Source organism: Zootoca vivipara, chromosome 6 (genome assembly GCF_965207765.1).
Source record: "Zootoca vivipara chromosome 6, rZooViv2.hap1.1, whole genome shotgun sequence".
NCBI lineage: Eukaryota > Metazoa > Chordata > Lepidosauria > Squamata > Lacertidae > Zootoca > Zootoca vivipara.
The window spans coordinates 36,143,400-36,165,810 of record NC_142589.1 but is presented as its reverse complement, the minus strand read 5'-3'; the positions used below and the strand labels follow the sequence as shown (position 1 = coordinate 36,165,810).

The following is a 22,411-nucleotide window of genomic DNA, read 5'->3' as shown; positions in this document are numbered from 1 at the left end:
AGGAAACTTGTAATAGGAAGGGGGCGGGGGCTCAAGTCCCCGCGTGTGTGGTTGGCTGACTTCTCTCCCTGTTGAAAGAAGGAGCTCTGTACATGCTCAGATAGGTGAACTATTTTAGAACCATATCTGTGTAATAATGGCAAATAGGAGTCCTTGTTTGTTTGTTTGTTTGTTTGTTTTTTAAGGGAAAAGGTTTGTGTAGTTGTATTATTGGTAGATAGTAGCCCTGATTTTTAAGGTGAAAACGTTTGTTTGGACCAAGCCCTTGGGCTGAAATCTCCCATTTTAACCTGGATGCACTTTTTATTGATACCATAACTGTGAGGGCTGGTTCAGCTTACTCAGGGGTGACAGGAACACACTCTACAAGTCTTCTTTTTAAGCTTTTCTCCAGGCTTAGGGGAAAGTGGAATTGAAGCAGGTTCCATTGGACACCTTTTGGCTTGGTTGGGTTCAGCCTGAGAAGTCCTAGAATCAGCTGAATTTTTTTTTTGGGGGGGGGGGAGTTTGGAGACAGCTGTGGTGGGTTCGCAGCATGAGATCTAGGCACATGGAATAGCCTGCGTTCAGGAGAAAATGAGAGAGACTGGCACAATGCATTTTGTAGCATGTGTTTCTTCCAGCCTGCCTGGCTTCTCCATTCTGTTTGCTACCAAACTCCCATCCCATGGGATCTTAACCTCCAGCAAACTTTTACAATATCTGTTAATCTAGGATACTCTTTGCCACATAATGCTATAGAAGGCTTACCTTGTTAAAAAAGCTGAGTAGCAACTTGTGTCCATTTTGTTATAGCAAATTTAAAGTGCACACATGTAGTAGATTTTTAACATGCAACAACTTTTTTTGGAAAGTCTCTGCTGAGTGTGCTTTTGTGGAAAAAATGCCACAGACACCCATTCTCAACTAGTGCTTCTGGGCAGTGTTAGAAACTCAAATATATAAGCTAGGTGCCAAATGGCACCTTAAATGTAGGTTGCGGTCGGCACAACAGAATGTCTGTTCGCTAAGGGATTGGACTAGATGACCCTTGGGGTCTCTTCCAATGCGATGATTCTATGATTCTGTGATCTCAACTACATTGCTTGACTGTAGCTTGCTCTTACAACAGTTCACTTGCCCCAGTATACAAGAAGCAAAAGCACACCCGTAGTGGAAATTGTATTAGTTTTTATTAAGGCAAGTTTTAAAAATATGCTTGCCAACCTGGCACCCAGAAATCTTGTAGTCGCAATTGGACCCATGCCAAAAGCAAAACATGTCTGGCTAATTTCTAACACTGCTTCTGGGTGTGTTTGTGCTTATATCAGATGACTTCTAAAAGTCATGAAATGTTATGTCTGAACTAGTAGCAGCCCCAAGAAATTTGGGCATTTGGGGATGTGGCTGGATGCATGCAACCTACCAGCTTGGATACTCATGCTGTTGCACTTCTGACACTGAACTCCCAACCATCCCCAATTTGCGATTTGCCCACGTGTGTCTTTGTGACTTGGAGAGGGAAGTAGAAATAGATTCTTATGCCAAAGAAAGATCAGAGGTGAGCAGATCCATTCATACAAGTATTTGAAGGTCTGCTGCATATTGATGGGGCGAATTTCTTTTCTTCTATTCCAGACGTAGGACCTGAACCAGTGGGTTCAAATAACAAGAAAAAGGATTAAGATTAAACACTAGGATGAACTTATTTTGCAGTGGAGCAGACTGTCTCAGAAAATGGGAGACTCTCCTTTGTTAATAGTTCTTAAGTAGAGACTGGATAGCCATCTGCCAGGGATGGTGAAGTAGTGGATTTCTTGCACCACCAGGGTGTTGGACACTAGATAACCTTTCCTTGCAGCTCTGATTCTGTGAAATGCTTCTGAATTTGCAGCTTAATATCTAAGAAAGGGGTAAATTCTGTTAAGTACACCTTACACATGTAAAGTAGTTCAGGAGTATACTTCTAAAGTTGAGACAATGATGCTGGGAGAGTGTGTGTGTTAAAGAGTTTGTTTTGATTCCTGTACCCGCTCCCCTCTTTAAAAACCAAAGCATTTCTAAGGCGGTTTACAATGTAAGCAATAAAACTAATTCAAAAGGAACATCATAAAGTACTTCAGCATATAAAAAGTTTTAAAACGGAACCTAAGAGCCAGCATAGAGACAATAAGACTTAATTATAAAAAGAACAAACGAGCAAAATTCACAGCATGTTTCAAAACAGCAAGAGAAGGAATTGGTGCCATTGCATGGGCAATCCGGGCAGCACAATTTATAACCTACCAAGCCTAATGGATATCACCAACCATGTGCCATGGTCTGTCAGTTGCTGGGCAACATCCTTGTTGTGTGGTCTTGGGTCAGCTGCACAACCAGGGAGAGTGCTATGATACTCAGGTCCTGCCTGTGACCTTCCCTTTGGGGCATCTGGTGGCCACGGATAGAATAGAATGCTGAACCAGATAGGCCTCTGATAGAGCGGCAAGGTTGTAAACTGGAATGGGACCATTTGATGATACAGTATTGCAGCAGTGTATTGTCATCTGCACTGGCTTCTAGACCATGACAGCTTGGGGCCAGAAGGATTCTGAAGTATCACCCTTGAAACCATCCTCAGTGGTTCTTTTCCTTTGCCTCTCACCCCCAAATGAGATGCAGAGGTGGTTACCAGGAAGGGGATCTTTTCAGTGGTGACACCCAGCTTGTGCAATGCTCTTCCCAAAGAGGCTTGCCAGGAGCCTCCTTTGTACTGTTTTCAGTGCTAAGTGAATACCTTCTTTTATTCTACCAGGCCTTTTAAATCCATTGATTTTTATTCTTTGCTGCTGGAGTTTTTATGCTGTTTTACATTTGCCCCCCCCCCTTGTGAGTTTATAACTGCTTGCTAAATGTTTTTATTGTTGTTGTTGTAAAGCCACGCAGAGAACTTTGTTACTGGGTGGCATTTGAATAAATAAATAAAACCGGCTTCTAATGGGAAAGGACAAAGACTGAGGCAGAAAGGGAGAATCTCCAGCCTCCCTTACAATGGGACTTGTTTGGAAGCAGCATTGGAGCTATTAGCTTCCTCGCTTCCTCTTGTTTCTGATCGCTTTGAAGTGCACGCTGTCTCTGTTTTCACTGGCTTGCCTGGGAGAGATAATTAGAAGGGCCAGGACTTAATTATTTGGTCCTTTCAACCTCCGCTCCATTTTATAACTTATCTAAGTCAAATAGAGGTGATTGCTACAGAAAGGAGCTCTGCTGATAGAGCTTGGCTCTGGAGATCAACCTGGTGACTCCTGAGTACTTAGAGCAGCTCCAAATCTAGTGGGATGAGACTGGGAATCCAGACAGCTTTGCTTGTGGCTGGGTGACTTCAGATAGATAGATAGATAGATAGATAGATAGATAGATAGATAGATAGATAGATAGATAGATAGATTCCCCTTGGTTCCCCTTCCAGTGCAACAGAGAGTTATGTTTACTGTTGTCTAAAACTGATGGTATCTCTGCAACTGTGGAGCTGGTTGGGAGTGAAGTTTGGGTCATTGTGCTCCAGATATGCATAATGTTGAAGGCCTTGTATCATGATTTGTTCTTGCTTTCAAGGTTATCTTATCCAGCTTCTCTGCATTTCACCCTGGCTGTTGAAACACACCTCTTTGGTACTGCCAGTCCTGGGTCAGGCTTTCTTCTCCCACCACTGCCATGCCCCCACATCTGCAATACTGAGGCATGGCCTTACCTTTGCAGATCTGGCCTTCACATTCCTGAGAAACCCGGTGGTATCCTCCCTTAGCTCAGTGTTCTTTGAGGTAGCATAAAAAAGAATTTAAAAAGCAATCAAATCTCTTGTAAAGAGCTCACCCAGCCTCTATGCAAAATGCTTCATGGCCAGGTATAGACAAAAAGGTGTTTAAAACAAATGAAAACATTTTGGAAATAGAGAGAGAGAGCGCAATGGGGATTATACGGTGTGTGTTCTTATCAATAGTCTTTATCAATAGCTACCTACCAGTAATCTAAATTATTTCAGTCACTATTAACTTTTCTGTGTATGCACCTGACATGTTGCTCCTTGCCATTCTGCTCAGTAATGTGGAACATAGAAGCCTACATGATTCCACACCATCCTAAGTTGGTCCATAAAAGCAGGGATGGGGATGAATAGATGACTCTACAGATAGATGCCAGTGAACTATCCCTCCCATCACCATTGGCCATAATGACTGTGGCCTGATGGGAGTTGGAGTCCAACTATACCTGAAGAGTTTCCCATCCCTGCATAAAAATGCCTAAATTGATCCTTAAAAGACACTGCTTTTAACCTGATGTGTTTTTTCCTGTTGTATGGCATTTAGGAAGTGCCAGTCAGTTGTTAATGTCACTTGCTCCATGCTTTCCTGTTTCTCTTTTCATTCTTGCTGAAGGGTTTGGTTGGTGAAGTTGTTCATGGCAGCTTCCATTGCTATGTCCTGGATCAAATTTGAAAGCACTGCCTGTGACTCAGCAAGGAGATGTAACAGTGTTGACCTTGGGGACAGCAGAACTTGATGCCACAGTGCCTCTAACACTCCTGTCTTGCAATTCCTTGGGCAGAGAGAAACACCTTGGCATATCACCTGTGCCAGCAGCAGAGGCAGAGCCCAGGCAGTACACATTAGCAAGGGAACATTGTGTGTCTGCAAAGGTTAAAGGAACTGGCACTAGTAGTTATAGTGTTAAGGACCTCTGGCATCCTCAGTGCCTTTTCTGTGTAAAGCAAGGGCCTGAAGTTCACAGCTTGCCAGTTTTAAATGTGTTTGTGTGTGTGTGTGTGAGAGAGAGAGAGAGTGCACAAACGTCTGAAGGAAAATGAAATTATATGTAACTTTGTATTAATGTAACATTTTAATATGTAACTGTATTTTTGTAATACAGTGGTGCCTCACTTAACGAATGCCCTGCTTAACGAAATTTCCGCTTAATGAAAGGATTTTTCGAGCGGAGGTTGCCTCGCTAGACGAATGCGTTTTATGAAAAATTCGTCTAGCGAATCGCGGTTTCCCATAGGAATGCATTGAAATTCAATTAATGCGTTCCTATGGGCAAAAAAAAAAAAATCGAAAAAAATTCAATGCATTCCTATGGGATTCGCTAGACAAATTTTTCGCTATAAGAAAAGACCCGTGGAACGAATTAATTTCGTCTAGCGAGGCACCACTGTACTTGTTTGTTGTCTGCTGTTGCTTCAGTTTTTTGTATACCTACTGCTTAGAGATATTTTTAATACATTAAGTGCTATCAAAATTAAATAATCATAAATCATATTAAAAAATGGCCTGCTCCACTGTACAAAAGCGTTTACATACACAGAGCCATTTTTAAAATGATTTTTAAAATTACTGCTCAATCTAATGTGTCTTCTAGGCAGTTGACCATTTCAAATCACTAAACACAGAGGTAGGGAAGTTGTGGCCCTCCAGATGCTGTTGGACTCCCACTCTCATCAGCCCCAGCCAGCAGGACCAATAATAAGGAATGAGGACAGTTGCATAGGGAAGCCCTGTATAGGGAAGTTTTAAATGTTGGATGTTTTATTATGCTTTTATATTCATTGGAAGCCGCCCACAGTAGCTGGGGCAACCCAGTCAGATGGGTGGGGTGTTGTTGTTGTTGTTGTTGTTCCAACTATTCCCCCTCCCCGTAAAGAAAACCCTCCTATGCTAACATATCACATTACACAGAGGCAAGTCCAGGTATCCAGGTAGTCCACAGTATGGGAGCTGCAGCCAGCTATGGTTCCCTGGCAAAAGTACCTGTCTGAATTGTGCATTTGCCAACACAGTATCATTGCATTCACACATTACCTTTTGTAGGAGGGTGATGAATGCCGGGAAAAGCCAGTAATATGAAGCGGCCCACAGAGACATGCAGAACATGCCCTCCTTTGTTGTGTGCACATGTGTGGTTATGTCAATCGTGCCTTGATACCAGGTTGATTGGGACTGGTTCAGACCCATTCCAGGGATGCCTCTGCTGCTGGAAATCAGAGAACCAGGAACCTTCTTCCCCTTCCATCTTTCCCAGGTTTGTTTATTTTATTTATATACCTCTTGATTGAAAACAGCAACAATCACAAACAACAAAAAGAGTGAAAGGGAAAAAATAAGCAAAATAAACTATTTAAAACATTAAAACAAGTAATAAACTAAGAACTGATTAAAGCACGTCAGCATTCTGCATATCTAGGTAGTACCCGTCATCTTTCCCTGGGGACTAAGCCTGGCAGGTACAGCTTGTGGCAGATGAGGCTAAGATTAGGCCAAACCAATGATGGCATCAGAGCGTGGCATCTTTGGCGAACAGGTATAACTTAGAGTACCTGCTTTGTAAGCAAAAGGTCCCAGGTTCAACTTAAGTCACCTCCCAGTAGGACTGGAAATGTCTCCAGGAGGGGTGCAGGGTATATGGGGCACAAGGGGCTTCAGCCTCCTCAATATTTTGAGGCATGGGGTGGAGCCCCCCAATACTGAGGGGGCCACCATCACCTGCTGCCTCTGGGCAAGTGATGGGATTTTCACCCTCTGCCCTCCCCCCTCCAATGATCGCCTGAGTGTCCTGGCAGGTGTGGCCCATGTGATGTCATGCACGCACATCAGACCCCCCCCCCCATGTGGAGCCCAACTTAGCACACCTGGTCTCTCTGAAACCCTGGAGAGCTGCTGCCAGTCAGTGTAGACAGTAGCAAGTTAGATGGACCCTTTATAAGCAGCTTCTCCTGTTCCTAATGATGGGGCCAAATTAATAGATGGTATATGTGAATTGGAAAGTGGTTTGGGCAGGATGGGCTGACGTTTTCCAACCCTTAATAATAACAATAAATTTATTTATATATCTCTTAAAATATATTGTTTAAAAAGAAACAGTTGGGGTGGGCAGAGATAAAGGAATAAAAGGTCCTTATGTACGAGTGTTCTTGTGGGTTTTCAGAAAGGCTGCAAGAACCTGGCTCCCCTTGGGAATAGAACTCACCATCTTTTAGTTCCCAGGGTACAGCTGCCTGCCACTTGGGCGTCATAAAAGGCTTGAGAACCTTCCCTATGTTTGTTTGTTGCATCAGGGATTTCTCAGGCCCTGATTGGCTCACAGCCCAGCCTTTTAATTGGCTGGGAGCCCTATATAAGCTTCATGTGCAAGGCCAGCTTCAGGCCTGGGCATTCTGTCTGCAGTCTGCTGCCAGCGAATAGGGGCTTCTCTTGTTCTTCTTTTGTCCAGGACGGCTTGATCCTTCTCCAGTGTACACTTGCCAGTTCCTGCTATATGCTGCTTCTCAGATACCCCTGTCCCTTGCCTTTGCCAGTTAACTGCCTAGCCCCTGAAATCAACCCGATGAGGTATCTAGCTGGCACAATCCAGCTGCCAGGTTCAACCTCCACACCCTTTCCCTCCATCTGTCCTTTAAGAGATTATACCAGCACAATCTCCTCAGATGCAACCAAACAAACCAACTTCCCACCTAAAGTAGCTATAAACCGCACAAGTTATTTTTTATTGTAACCTGGTGATAACTCTGGTGTGCACATCATCTCACATCTTATATGAGATAAGGCAATCTTACAGATAAACTGGTCAGAAGTTGTTAAGGGCTGCCGTATATATTCCAATAGAACTTGGCCCAGTAGCAAATTGGCAGCCCATGCAGATCACTGAACACAGGTGTTACATATATGCTGATAAGGTTTCACTCCTGTCAGCTATCCTCCTGCAGCATTAATAATAATAATAATTTATTATTTATACCCCGCCCATCTGGCCGGGTTCCCCCAGCCACTCTGGGCGGCTTCCAACAAAACAGAAATTCTAAAATACAGAAATCCATCAAACATTAAAATACAGAAATCCATCAAACATTAAAAGCTTCCCTAAACAGGGCTGCCTTGAGATGCCTTCTAAAGGTCTGGTAATTGTTGTTCTCTTTGACCTCTAGTGGGAGGGCATTCCACAGGGTGCATTCTGCACTAACTGCAGCTTCAGGATCAAGAGCAAGGGAAACCCCACATAAGAGTGCATTGCAGTAATCCATTATTGAAGTAAACAACGTATAAAGTACTGTGGCTAAGCTTCCCCAGTCCAGGAATGGTTGTTGCTGTTGTACCAGTTGCTGTTGGTAAAATACACTTTGTATAAGGCAGCTTCCTGTGTTTCTTGTTTCTGAGGCTGTTTGTGTATGTGTGCATGCTCTCACACAGGGGTCATGTATGTGGGGTTGGGCAGGCCAAGCTATTATGTCACCATGTAACTGTAAGTGTATTAGCATTGGGATGTGTGAAAGAGAGAAGGGGCAGGCTGTGAATTCATGTGGGCATTTACTTCTGCCACTGTATGTGTGTGGCCGCTTCTTCCCTAAGCTGTGTGTGTGCGCACGCACGCGCATGCTGGCTCTAAGGCAGACAGAATTGCAGTGGAGACAGTGGCTTTGGCAAGAGGCCAAGAATCTGCTGTCTCTTGTGTAGGTGGAGGCGAAGGAGGCTGGGCTGTGACATGCAGCTCCGAGGAAAGACCGTTTTATCGCTTCCTGACATACCAAGGCCCTTGCAAGGTTACAGGTTGTGGGGAGCCAGAAGGAGGAAGAGTGTGTGCTGTGCTCAGGAGGAGGAACAGAGTAGTTCCTTTCCAGGCACAGCAGTCCTGGGAATTTTATTTATTTGGGTTTTTTTTGTAGCCCTAGGAGGCTGAGGGCGGGGAGGGGAGTGAAGATCCAGAGCCAAGATTGTGTTAGCCAGCAAACTTGATAGGAGTTCTAACTTGCAGAGTGTTTGGCACCACAGTCCGTTCCCCCTACCCCTGTTAAACTGGCTTGGAATTATGCCTGCTTTGCAGATGGAAGAACAGAGGCAGAGGCAGAGAGATTTTTGATTGAGACCATTCAGTAAGTCCATGGCTAAGCTAGGGCTTCCACCCAGATCCTCTGTGGGTTTGATTCTAGCAGTTGTGTTTTTTTGGGGGGGTTGTGCTCCTTCGCATTGTCATCTCCAGACATGGGGGCTGTTTGCCAAAATGGTGATTAAGTTGCATGGCTCTTGATGACTCAGTGGTCCCTGTTGTCTCCTTGCATTTCATTCTGAGTTTCGGAAGTAAGGCTTGATCCAGTTGGCACCCCCAGCATAGGTCCACAGCTGATGGTGGAAACAGCAGCCCTCCTCCAGAAAATGTAAGGTTTGGGCCACAATGGCTGGCTACAAACCCTTCCTTCATAATTGACATGTCATCACCAATTAAAGCTTTTGTGAATGGGTACTGTGTTGATGCTGCTGTTAAAGTTATTTACTACTGCTACTACTACTGCTGCTGCTACTACTGATATAACCTACTGTACCTATTTACCATTACAGCTGTGTATATTGTGGAATTAAATAAAACTATACAGTAATAAGCTTTTCTTATATACAGTTGAGGTTTGCAGTGAATAGTAATAAATTGCCATTTTTGCATTTCTTGGCTATTTTGCCCCACACTTTGTGTTCCCCGCACAGAGGAACAAAGGAAGGTGCCATATACCCAAGTCAGACCCTTGTTCCATCTAGCTCAGCACTGTCTACACCAGGCTTCCTCAACCTCGGCCCTCCAGATGTTTTTGGCCTACAACTCCCATGATCCCTAGCTAAGCAGACCTTTCTGCTTGAGTACCCAGGTCTCTGGAGGTTGCTTCCTTGCAGCAGCTCCCAAGTCATTCCTCTGACGCAAAAGCCTCCTGTTCAGCTGGCTCTGTATTGGTAGGACACAGGATCTCTCCCCCCCCCAATTTCCCTGCTTTCTCTCACCCCCCTCCCAGGAGCTGTTCCCTTCCCAGAGCTGTGGGAGGCAATGTCTCTCTAACTCCCAATCTGCGCTCTCTGTTCTCTGGCTCTGAAGCTGGATGGTAGCCCAGAAACAGGGGAAGGGAGAGGAGGCTGTGTTGTTAATCCCTCAATGGCCAGAAGATGGGTTTCCCACCTCCTCACCATTCCCCCCAGCCCCCACCCCACCCTTCTGACTATGTGTTAATGGGAGCCCAAGAGCCCCTCTGGCTGAGTCTGTTTTCAGAGATAGCAAGGAAGAAGGAAAAGGATATGACTGAGGAAAACAGGAATGGGACTGAAATAGAAGGCCTGCATTTCAGGTGGCAAGGGGGCTTAGGATCCAACAACATTTGGATATAACCTGTGACGAGGGTCCCCAATCCCTGCTGTAAGGCAGGATCGCCTTCTGTCCCTCACCCCCTATATTCCCACGCTTATCAGAGCTTGCATGATTGAAGCTATGGAGAGTTGTATCTCTTTCCAGAAGACATAAGTGGGAGGCAGCTTGGGTAAGTGAACCAAGCTCCATGCTGAATAAGGAGGTCGGGGGAGGGGGGTGGGGGGGTCTGAAGGCACACTGCGCCATAACCGTGCTGACGCGAAGCAGGTCTGGGTAGTGCTTGGATAGGACTACTTGGAAACCACCCTATATACTCTAACTTGGGTTCCATGGTGGAGGATATAAATTGAATAAATCAATGAATCAGTCAGTCAACCCTCTTTCAGGATTGGTTGCTGTTCTGAGCTGGGAGGAGATTCCTTCCCAACCCCAAAAAAGAAAGGCCCCCTTGCTCAGGGAGAAGAGTAGATGCTTTGCATGCAGAAGGTCCCAGATTTGGTTCCCTTGCCTGTCCAGTTCAAAAGCCTCCCACCTGCAAGGCCGGATGAAAACGTATTGTCTCTGTCGGTTTGTCAGTTCTCTGAGCAAGGGTGGGTAGGTGGAGATACACTGAGGAAATGTAACTGGACATTACTTCACAGTTCACCTGCACTGATCGCAGTCCGTGCCCTGGAAGGAGCCTAACAGAAATGGACCATATCTTAGGCCTTGCACATCCAAGAGGGGTGCACAGTTCCACCCTGTCTTCTTTGTCTTTTGTCTTTGCATCCAAAGATATATTTTTTTTCCTTTGAGAGTGTGCGTGTGAAAAGAAGAGGAAATTTAACCTGTTTGGGAGTTCTGCTTGAGAAGTATTTTGTGACCTGTTGTAACCACAGGAGCAACCTCAAAGCAACACATCCCCTTGGTGGCTGTCTGGGTCCAACACCCCACCCATTCCTGCAGAGTATGAAAAGGGCAGTGGCTCAGCCTGTGCTGTAACCTCACCACCACAAGTTTGCCCCTCTCATCCTGCCTCTCTGGTGGCAATGTTGTGGCACTCTTGTGGGTAAAAGAAACCAACATGCCTGGCTGCTTTGGAATCAGTAAGAACAACTGCCTTTTAAGACATCCTCAGAGAAGAGCACTGTGGAGGTGGTAGAGGAAAGTCCCCTCTTTTCTCTTCTTTCCAGCTTAGACTTGGGGCCTCCTTGGCCATAGCTATCTCTCTTCACCTGCTATCTCGGCAGCTTCTCCTGGACCCTTTCTGACATCTTTTCTGTTGCGCACTCTTGATGCTGTTGGAGCAGTTATATGCAATCCCACTATTAATATTGTTTATGCCTGCAAAGGTTTTGGGATGAACATGCTGCTTTGCTTCCAGTCGGTGAATGTTCCGTAGCTTCCTGCTGAAATTTTATAACTTCTCATACTGCATATGTTCTGGGTTTGCTTTGTTGCTGCCCCACACCCTTGTGTTCTGTTTTAGTACAAGAGTATATTTCCAGACAGTAATAATGTAATAACATTGTGGACGCATTGCAGGACAGAATGATGTAGGGGTGGTCGTGGATTTACTTACCACCAGTGCACTGTTATTGGGAAAATGAGCTGTTTCAGAATATTCCCTCAAAAGATCTCAAGTCTGTGTTGACCACTGCACCACAAATGCCCCCTCCCACCCATGTTATCCAGAATACCATATTGCAATCCCATGGCGGTTTTCCTTCTGAGAATGCCATTTGACCTGCCATTCACTCTACTAGCTGCTCTCCTGGCACTCACTAGCTTCTCTCCCCCCCCCTGTCTATCCTTTTTGAAGTTCACAATCCATTTAAGTCAAGGGGCGGGGAAGTTATTGCCTCTAAAGCCCCTTTCATTTCACAGTAAATCCTCTTTACTGCTTCGACACAGTCTCTTAGCACTGGTGCGATCCTGCTGCAGGGAGGGGAGGTGTACCTTGGGACTTTACCAGGTTGGAGGCAGGTCAGGATGGGAGAGTTTGTGAGTTTTTTTAGGAAAGGATCACGGATGAGGTGTGTTAAGCAGGGCTTGGAAGGAGGACAAGTCTAACCTCTGTTGGATCCCATGTCCTTTTGCTGTGCTGGTGTGGCTCTGGAAGGTTGGCAGGGCTCTGTGGACAGCCCATGGAGCATCTGAGAGAGGAAGCTCAGGACCCCTTGCCATGTTGAGATTCCAGATGTGCAGTCCTTGGATGGCAATACTTTTCTTGTGGCTGATCAAAGGCGAGAGAGGCTGGTTCTTAATTTAAATGTTTTTCTTTTTAAAAAGACTGTTTAGTCTGAGTTTCAGAAGACTACAACTGTCTCTGGGATTGCCAGTGAAATTTTGACTGCTAGATGCAAGTTCCGTTTTCACACAGTTTTCACACAATGGAACTTACGGAATTCACTGCAACAAGACATGGTGATGGCTACCAGGTTAAAGGACTTTTTTAAAACAATGCATAAAAGAGGAAGAGGAGATTGTCTCCCAAAGGTTGGTTAAGTCATGATAAACAGGCCTCCAGAGGTAGTTTTTATTTTTCTGATCACAAGATGCTTGAGAAAAGAGCAGTCCCAAATGGAAGGATTTTAAACAACTCCAAGAAGATATTCTGAATCTACATTATGTTTCCTTCTGTTGAATGGCACTACCATTGGTTGTCTACACTGAGTGGCAGTGATTCTCCAGGATCTCTGACAGAGGTCTTTCTTTTTCAGCCAGGAGATGATCCTTTTTACCTGGAGATGCTGGGGGCTCCACTACTAAACTATGGGCCCCTCTGATGTACACATCAACAGGTTTCTAGAGAAGGGAATCCCCTAGTTGTGGGGTGGTTCCCGTGTTTGTGTGTGTGTGTGTGTGTGTGTGTGTGTTTGGCTAGATGAGAGAAATTCATGTTTTACTTATGACTCAGACCTGGTGCGCATTTAACACTTGCTGTGGGGAGTCTGCTGACTACAGTCTCTGTGGGATGAATGCTCCATGTTATGGTGGTAATGCATAGGGGTGCCTGCCCTGAATCATTTCCACACCTTAACTTTAAATCACTCTTAATACTGCTTTAAAAGTCATGGCTGTAGTTTGCTAAGGGAGCTGCCCTTCACTCAACAGTACCTAGCACTGCTAACAAACTTCAATTCCCAGGAATCCTTTGTGGGTAAGCCATGACTATTAAAGTGGCATAGGAGTGCTTTGTGGCCACCACCCTGATGCAATACCCAGCAGTGGTTGCCAGGTATATCAAGCAGGGGCATGGGGACTCTTTATGCAGTGACATTGGTTTATGTTATGAGCTGCTGCCTATGTTACAACCAAAACACGAATCGCTTGCCACAGGGCTGCAGCTATGGTTGACAGCAAGTGTAGCTTGTGCACCAGCTATAATGTGGATAAGAGAAAGAGGAAAGCGCCTTGGGGCCTGTTGCTGCAAGATCCCAGCACATCCTTTGAGCTTGGGTCTGGAGGTTATTGGCATATGTACGCCATCCCCTCTAGCATGCTTCAGCAAGAGGTAGCTGTCCTTACCCCAGCAGATCTCTCACTCTGCACAGGACTACTGCAGCGTGTGTGCCTGGTCTAGAAAGCCATTCAGTGCTACTTGGGAAGGTTGGAGGGGGAAGGACTAGATGCAAAGATGTGCTACCTGATGCATGAGCCTCTTCCTCTTCCACCCTTGGCTTCCTCGTCTTCTGCACACTGAAAGCTGTCTTATCCCCTGTTAAGACTAGGTCCATCTGACCAGTTTTGCCTTCTCTGACTGGCAGCAACTCTGCAGGGTCTTGGACAGTGCCCCCCATGCTATCTGGCCCTTTTAACTTAAGATGCCCGGAATTGAACCTGAGAGCTCCTGCCTGCAAAGTGGGTGCCCAGTCTAGCAAAATGAAGAAACATACAGTAAATAACAGAATAATCCCAATCACCTTGGAAGGACCTCCCACTCTCTGAAAGGGAGGTCAGAGGGTTTCCTGATGAGCGCTGAAATCTCTTGCATCATGGCCAAACTTCCCATAGTGTTCTGGGGGTGGCAGATCAGGGGAAGTTTATAACTGGAGATGTCAGGGACTGTCCCATGGACTTTCTGCATACAAAACATTTGCTCTGTGCAGCATTTGCTTTGTTAACTCCCTGACAAATTTCTGTACTACTCAAGTCAGCATCTTGGGTCTTAGAAAAGATTGTTAGGTTGTTTTAATATTTGTTTAAAATATTTGTAGCCCTGTTTTTAGGGTCTACAACTATACCTGCTTTATGGAGTTCTTTAATATGGGAGTACCTGTAATTGTGTGGCAGGCATATTCCCAGTGAGTCCACATGGTAAAGCAGGGATTTGAATCTGGTCTTCCCCTGTTCATACTTGGATCTTTTGACATGCTTAGAGAGAAGTGCCACAGAGATAAGCTAAAGTCTGGATGCTTTTGAACTGCCTTGTGTTGGGGAGTTCCTCTGTTTGGCAGCTTCAACTCCATTCTTAAGTGAGCAGAAAGGGTTCCTTTGACATTGCTCCTCCAGTTCATTGGTTTGGGTTGGAGTTCCATTCTCCCTCCATTCCATATACACTCTTCTTTCCTAATTTTCAAACCCCCAAGACTGACAGCTTGATTTGGTTTTGCCAGGGCCGCTTAGTAACAGGATTTTGGTCTGTCATCTGATCCATTGTGGAGTTCTGGATTTTTCTTTGCTTTTCTATTTAGCAAAGGGGTTGAGTTCATTCAGCCTCCCAGCTGGTCCCTGAAATCAAAAGGAAATGACCAGTCCTGACCCAGAACATTGGGGACTGGACTGGAGCTCCTGTGCTATTGTTAAACATTCAACCTACAACAAGCTGCTTTCTCTTGTGGCCCTTTCTGCTGTCTCTGTCTCCTTTGCCCTTCTCCTTCCCCGTGTTCTTATCTCTTTTTCAAGTCCTGTGACCTTGTATGGGCACAATCTTTCTTTTTTATTTGTCTGTGCCTTTGCAGCTGCGCACACAGCTCTCTTGCTAATCTCCCAAGCACACCCCTCCCTGTCCCTCCTTCATTTCTAGCTTTCCAAGACTCTGGCTCCCTTCATAATGGCCCCAGCAGTGGATCCAAAAAAACAAGCAAGCAAGAGGCAGGTCTTCTGGATGAGTGATTTTTGAACTTGTTTTCTCTGCCATCTGATAGAATCATAGAGTTGTAGAGTTGGAAGGTACCCCAAGGGTCATCCAGTCCAACCCCCTGCAGTGCAGGAATCTCAACTAAAGCATCCAAAACAGATGGCCATCAAGCCTCTGCTTAAAAACTTCCAATGAAGGAAAGTCCACAACCTCCTGAGGAAGTCAAGAGTCTTGATGTTGGTCTCAAGCTGAGTCCCATGAGGACGAGCAACTTTGGTGTTTCTTCTATAAAAGCAGAGGCATTCATGCTTTTAAGAATATGTACCTCAAACTGTGCTGTTCTTCTGTATTGCTTGCATCTAGTGCATTGCTTTCATTCATGCCACAGTTGTGTGAGAGAAGTTGCTATTTTCAGTTTACAGGTGGAGAACAGACAGGCAGGGCATGACAATACCTGGGCCCAGCTTTGGGCTCCACAGGTTCTCATTCTGGACTCTTGCTGTTTCCCCTCCATTGTGATTCAAACCCCCAAACTAAGGTCACATCTACATCATACCCTTAAAGCACGTGGCTTTCCCCAAAGAATCCTGGAAGCTATAATTCCCAGCATTCTTAACAAACTGCAGTTCCCAGGGTTCTTTTTTTTGGGGGGGAGGAGCCATGTGCTTTATAATGTATGTTGTAGATGTGACAAGGCATCACTGTTGTCTTGTATTGTGGTTTAATAGTACCTGTTGTTGTTTGTCAATTTTACTTGTCACCTATTAGTGTAAATTTGACGAACAACAACAGAAAGTCTCTTGGCAATTTACAAACACAGTAAAAACAACCACCACCAAGCTTAACAATAAAACAACTTTAATATGTAGCACAGAAACAGTAATAAACATGATGATCATATTTTCTCTATTGCCTGTGAGAAGAGGTATATCTTAACATTGAGCCCAAAGGATGTTACTGTCAGCACCAGGCAGGCCTTGCTTGGGAGAGCATTCCATAGATGGGAAGAGGTCATTGCTGAAAAGGCCCTGTCCCTTTTTTCCACCTTTCAAATCTCTCATAGTGATGCCATTTGGAGCAGGCTCTTAGATGATAAACCCCCAGGGTCTGGGTATGCTCAAGTCAGGCATTCTCCTAGTTCAGATCTGGGAAACGTCTGACCTCCAGATGTTGCTGGACTACAACTCCCATCATCCCTGACTATTGGCTGTGCTGCCTGCAGCTGATGGGAGTTGGACTCCAACAATGTCTGGAGGTCCACAAGTGTTCTCCACCTGTACATTAACTATTGGAGTTCTGAGCCATACATGGCTCTGTAGGTTAAAACCAGCACTTGGATAGCTCTCCTTTCTCTTTGGGTTTTACTTTTCAGTGGAGGAAGTTGCTGTATCTCTGTGCAAACTGCTACTTTACACCTGCCTTTGGGCGCTAAAGATTTAATTGCATGCTCTCTCCCTCCCCCCTTCTATAAATTTGATTTCTTTTCTCTGGAGCAGGCAATATTTAAATATTAATGCTTGCCTCTAATTGCTCTGTGAGAAGAACTGTGGATTCAAGGGGAGTAGTCCTTGGTGGGGGTGGGGGTGAAGGGAGCGGCTGACATGCCAGTTAATTTTGTTTTTTCAGGGGCTGTTTGTGGAAGAGTAATGTTTGTATATTTCTAGTAGCATTTGCACAGCCCTAAGGAGAGGGGAGGACTGGTGCAGGTCTCGATGTGTGGAAACACCCACAGCCCCCAAAGAGCAAATGGGTATGAGCTAGATCTGCTCTGGGGGAGGTGTGTGCATGTGCAGGCATACTCCTCTTTCACTATCTCTGGCTATTGTTCTCCAGGGAACACCATAAACCTATCAAGGCTTCTTCATGTGTGCAGAGGGGGTGGGGGTGGGGTCTTACTCCATGGACCTGTTTACTCACTTTGTTAACCTCCATGGAGAAGCACCTCTTGCACTCTTCAGCCTCTGACTTATTTAGCCAGGTTGGGCTGTGTGTGTGTGTGTGTGTGTGTGTGTGTGTGTGTGTGTGAACTGTTAATATTGTAAGTATTCCCAGTTTTATTTAATGTTTTTCACAATTATTTACATGGATTACTTGAATATTTGTACATCCTGAATAGTTACAATCGATTGGTGGTGGTGGGAACGCCATTAATGCTTCTATCTGGGATATGGTTTTATTATTGTTGTTGGTATTATTCAGGTTTCTAGCCCCTAAAGTCTGTGGGAGGTGAGGTTGGTGGATGGGGTGGGGACTTTCTTCTGGCCCTCCTGTGTGGCGAGTTTGCTATGTGATCATTCTGCTTGCTGAGTGATTTCTGGCATTTTAATTATTTTTAAATTTTTATTGTAACATAATGACCATTACTAATGACCCATTTGGCATTTTATTGTAGTGCATTGTGTACTTTGTTTTAACATGCCATTCACCTCTTTGTAACTCTTAGAAGGGAATAGGGGCTCCCTAACAACTCTCATTATCTTTAACAAGCTACAGTTCCCAAGATTCTTTGGGGGAAGCCATGCCTGTTTAAAGTGGTACGATACTGCTTGAAATGTGTAGCACAGAGATGAGCCATGTTTTTTAAAAAATTAAAAATTAAAATGTTAAGTTCTAAAATTTGTTTTTGTTCTTCTTTATATATGTTGGTGGTGAGAGGACAGAAACTTGCATCCTCTGATACTGAATTTTGCACCTTGCTCTGCACCCATGGAAAACTGTAGAAGCCTCCACCACCCTCAAACAAAACAGGGAATGGGTTGAATGGCTGTGGGCTGCACACACAAAAATAGAAGAAAAGAAAAGAAAAACCTCCATTGCCTTTCATTCCAGCCTGCAGCCTGCACTTTATGTTGGCTGGCTTTGTGCAGGTAGCAGAGGGTTAATTCATGCTCCCCTGCCCCCTGCCCTCCCACTTTTGTTATGGCCAGGCTGGCTGGCGGCTTCCTCTTAATAAAGTAAACTCTGCCGTGTCTGTCACCTGCTCCAGGCGGTGGCGGCAGTTGCTCCTGCTCCTGCTCCTGCTCTGTAGTTGTGCCAAGTGGCAGACAGGCAACTTTGTGCTTGCTTGCAAGGTTGGTGGCGGATGCTCTTAACTCCCTCCCTCCTTTCCTGCTTGGAACAGTTGGCCTGGGGCAGCATGACCTTAGCAGGTGTTTCTCGGGGAGCGAGCCTTGGAGCCTGTTGCCACACGTCAGGCAGCAGCAGTGAGACGCTTTCTGACTTGCGCACTCTCTCTGACTTGCAGGAATCCAGCAGCACAGCGCTTTGCCCACCCCCAGCAACATGTGTGTGTGTGTGTGTGTGTGTGTGTGTGTGTTTCCCTCCTCTGTGCCAAGGTGGCACGAAGCCCAGCCTGGTGTGGCAAGGCCAGAACCAGCAGCCAGGCTCTTGCTCTTGGCTTCCTGCCATTTTGATATCATACCAGAGAATGCTGGGCTGTGAATCTGTTATCTGCAAGGGCAGGACCAGATCCAATGCTTGAACCTCAATCTCTAGCTTTTAGGGCAGAGCCCTGCTTGTCGCTGCATGTGTGTGAGAGAGGTCCTCTCCACCCCAACACCATCCTCTGATGCCAGTGTCAAGCTTGCGGGTATCTTGAGTTAACTAGATGCCTCAGGTTTTTCCCAACACGTTAAGAACATAAGAAGAGCCTTCTGGATCGCACCACAGTGACCCATCAAGTGCAGTAATCTGTTCCCACAGTGGCCAACCAGATGCCTGTGAGAAACCAGTAAGCAGGATTCAAACACAAGAGCACTCTCTCCTCCTGTGGTTTCCAGCAACTGGTATTCCAAAGCATTGCTGCCTCCAACTGGTGGGAGAGCATATCCACTGTGACCAGAAGCCATCAGTATCCCTTTCCTCCATGAATGTGTCTATGAGTTCCATAGCTGAACTATGCACTGCATGAGGTACTTTCTTTTATCTGTCCTGAATCTTCCACGTTGCATAGGATCAGGAGATAACTCACTTACGCTTGTTTGCTTGCATAAGGCCCCCAAAGTTCCTTGTTTATTCTGACCCCTTTAACAAGGCTGCCATTCTGTAATCCAGTTAACACTAACCCATTTTTACATTATGTGGATTTGTGTGTAACACAATGACATAGTAGAGCTTTAAAACGGTCATGTAAATTTTTATGCTTCTTAGCGACCTAGTACAAACTTAACATGCTAGATCCAAGTTTTCCCCCCAAGATGGTTGTTATAAATTGTTTCTTTTATTGTACCAACCTCCCCCTTCCAGAATGGTTTCTCCGGGACCCACTGGCGCTCTGGGTAACAGCTACTTACGCTGAAGCTTTGAGCCTCTTGCCTGGTTTGAGGCAGTGTTGAGTTGGATATGGTCAGAGCATCTCCTGGCTTATGGCAAGATTTCCACATGCTTGCTTATTGAATGAGGGTGGGTGGGTACTTATCCCCCCGCCCCGACTGGGAAGAGACAAGCAAGCCTTGCTTCCTAGCTTGCATTGACCTTGAGGTGTGGTTCTAGAGAGTGCTATGGATAGGCTTGAGCTAGCGAGGCAACTCTCTGCAAGCCCAGCAATGCTAGTTGGGGCTAACTGGGAGCAGTTAACCTGTCCCCCTTTGTTTGGAACCTGTTGAGGCCAGGCAGGCTTTTCTTGCTCCCAAAGGCTGCTGTGCAAGGTGGCTAAATTCTGTCACAAGAGTGAAATTGGCATGATGGCTTTGACTGTTCACCAGGCTTAAAAGGAGGGCAGCTCCACTCTGTGGCTTTTGACTCTATGCCCAAGGGAATTGGCTGGCATAAGGTTTTCTTTGAAGCGACTCTCAAGCTGCAGGATTTGTGTGTACATATCCTGCCTGGCAGGTGCTTTTCTGAGAGCTTAGGGGAAGGGTTTGGGGGTTGCCTTTCAGAAGCAGACGAAAAAAGCTGAAGGGAGAAGGAGACACTGTGTCTGGGTTGTACCAGGCAAACAGGCTCTGCACATAGAAATCTATCATGTCAGGGAGAAGAGTAAGCCTGAGCCATCTTCTCTGACTTGCTAGGGTGTTTCTTTTTTATGTGCTCACTTGAACTCCTACGGTACCTGCGTAGCTGCCAAGTTTTCCCTTTTCTCGCAAGGAAGCCTATTCAGCATAAGGGAATTTCCCTTAAAAAAAGGGAGAACTTGGCAGCTATGTACCTGTAGGCTGAAACAATACTGCCCAGAAACATTGGCTCTGCCAACTCATTCATTCATTCATTCATTCATTCATTCATTCATTCATTCATTCATTCTGACTTTCCTCCCAAAGGAACTCTGGTTGTCAAATGTTAAAATGATACAATTTTAAAATAAAAGCATATGATTTTTAAAATCATGTAAAAAATATTAAGAACATTGTGAAAGATTTTTAAAATAGCTACATTCTCTCACGGTGGCTAATTTCAAGGTTGCCATGGCCAGTAATCTTTTAGCCATCAGATGACCTGAGCAAACAGGAATGCTTTTAAACTCCTCCTGAAATTCAGTAATGAGGAAGATAGCCACACCTCACCAGGGAAGGCTTCCAACAAAAAGGGAACCACCACCAAGAAGGCCCTGTCAGGGGGGTCAACAGCAATTGAACAACACCCAGAGGAAGCTCCGCCAACAGGCCTGAGTGACCACTAGGCTGATCACTGAAGGCATATATTCAAGATTGGTGTGGGGTTGTTTCTTGTTTCTCTTAACCACCCATTCTCTCATTGGGTTGCTCAAAGTTGCACTTTTCTCCCTTGTAAGTGCATGTTTTTGGAAACTGGGTATTCAAAATTGTGTGGTGGTAATTAGGTAAAAGTAAAGATATCCCTGACCATTAGGTCCAGTCGCAGAAGACTCTGTGGTTGCGGCACTCATCTTGCTCTATAGGCCGAGGGAGCCGGCGTTTGTCCGCAGACAGCTTCCTGGTCATGTGGCCAGCATGACTAAGCCGCCACAGCCGCCTCTGGGTGACACTCCTTCCTTCCTCCTGAGGTGGCCGCATGTGGCCAAGAGCCGAGCAGGAAGAAGCGGAGGTGGCGGGGAGGCTGCCTCCACCACCGAGGCCAGTGGCATGGGCTCTGTGCCCCGCAGACCCCTGACCAAGGCAGAGAATGGCAATGAGGTGGTGTGACTGGTGGTGACGGTGTCCTTTCAGGAGGGGGGGTGTTTCGGGAGAGGGAGGGTCTGGCCCCCCACAAGGTCTGAGGGACAGTGGACCGGCCCCCTCCTGAAAAAATTGCTGACCCCTGTGCTAGAGCTTTATAGTGCCTGCTGTGGCTGTAGAGACCAATACAGGTGAGACATGTTTTGTTGTAACTGGGCAGATAACTGTGTCAGGTTGTGTTGCTGCAGATGAACTGCAGGTTGTGCTGCTGCTGCTGCTGCTGCTGCTAGCATTTTATTAATGTCTGTATAGCAGAGCACCCCAAAGGTTAAAATAGGAAGTGATGAGTCAGGAAGGGTGAGCTTTCTTCAGTCTACTTCTTGGAGGTCCTGTTGAGATCGCAAAAGTCCACCTATGCTTCCTATGTGGGACAGGGCTACAGCTAAAGTCAGCCACACTGCTTGTGAACTGAGCCAGGCCTGGCTGTGGATCTGCACTATTTGTTTGTTCTCGTTTGGTGTTTCTTAATGCAAAAGTGGGGCTTCCGCAAACATGCAGGACTGATGGATGGCCAGTCTTGTGTTCTTTATAGCCTACAAAGCTGTTGCAATAATTACCCACTGAGTGGGCTTGGAGGGGAGAATTGGCGTGGGATTTGGCAGATGACATTGTGGTCCCACCTGGGTCTTAATTTTCTGAGCTGGGTTTTGTTATTGCCATATAACAAGTTGACAGCCCTGGGGTCAAGCTGCAGATTCATAACTTGGCCGCAAGACATTTCGGAACAATAAAGGTGTCTGGCGTGTGATCAGGTCGTTTTTTATCCTAGGCCTTTCTCCAACCTTTCTTCCCTCCCCCCACTCCCCCCCCCACTCTAGATCTGGATTTACTGCAGGGAGAATATTTTAACATGCCCTGAAGCTAGATGCCAATGCTGAAAACACACACACACACTTTCTGTCTCTTTCTCTCACTCTCTTCTCCCCCCTCTCCGCTTATCTGTCCCTCCTCTCCCTGCTCAGCCCCTGAGCTGAAATGTTTACCTCCCAACTCCTCTGACAGTCCAAGCCGTCTTGTGAAGCAGGGGTTATTGAACTGCGAATGTTATGACATTACATTCTTGTGTCTGTGCTTTCAAGATGTGCGACGCACC

General features: G+C 45.8%; 1 protein-coding gene across 4 annotated transcripts in view; it reads left to right on the top strand.

Moving 5' to 3' along the window:
• GSE1 (Gse1 coiled-coil protein) overlaps positions 1-22,411 on the top strand; it is a 389,184-nt gene that overhangs the window by 124,943 nt on the left and 241,830 nt on the right. The window lies entirely within an intron of this gene.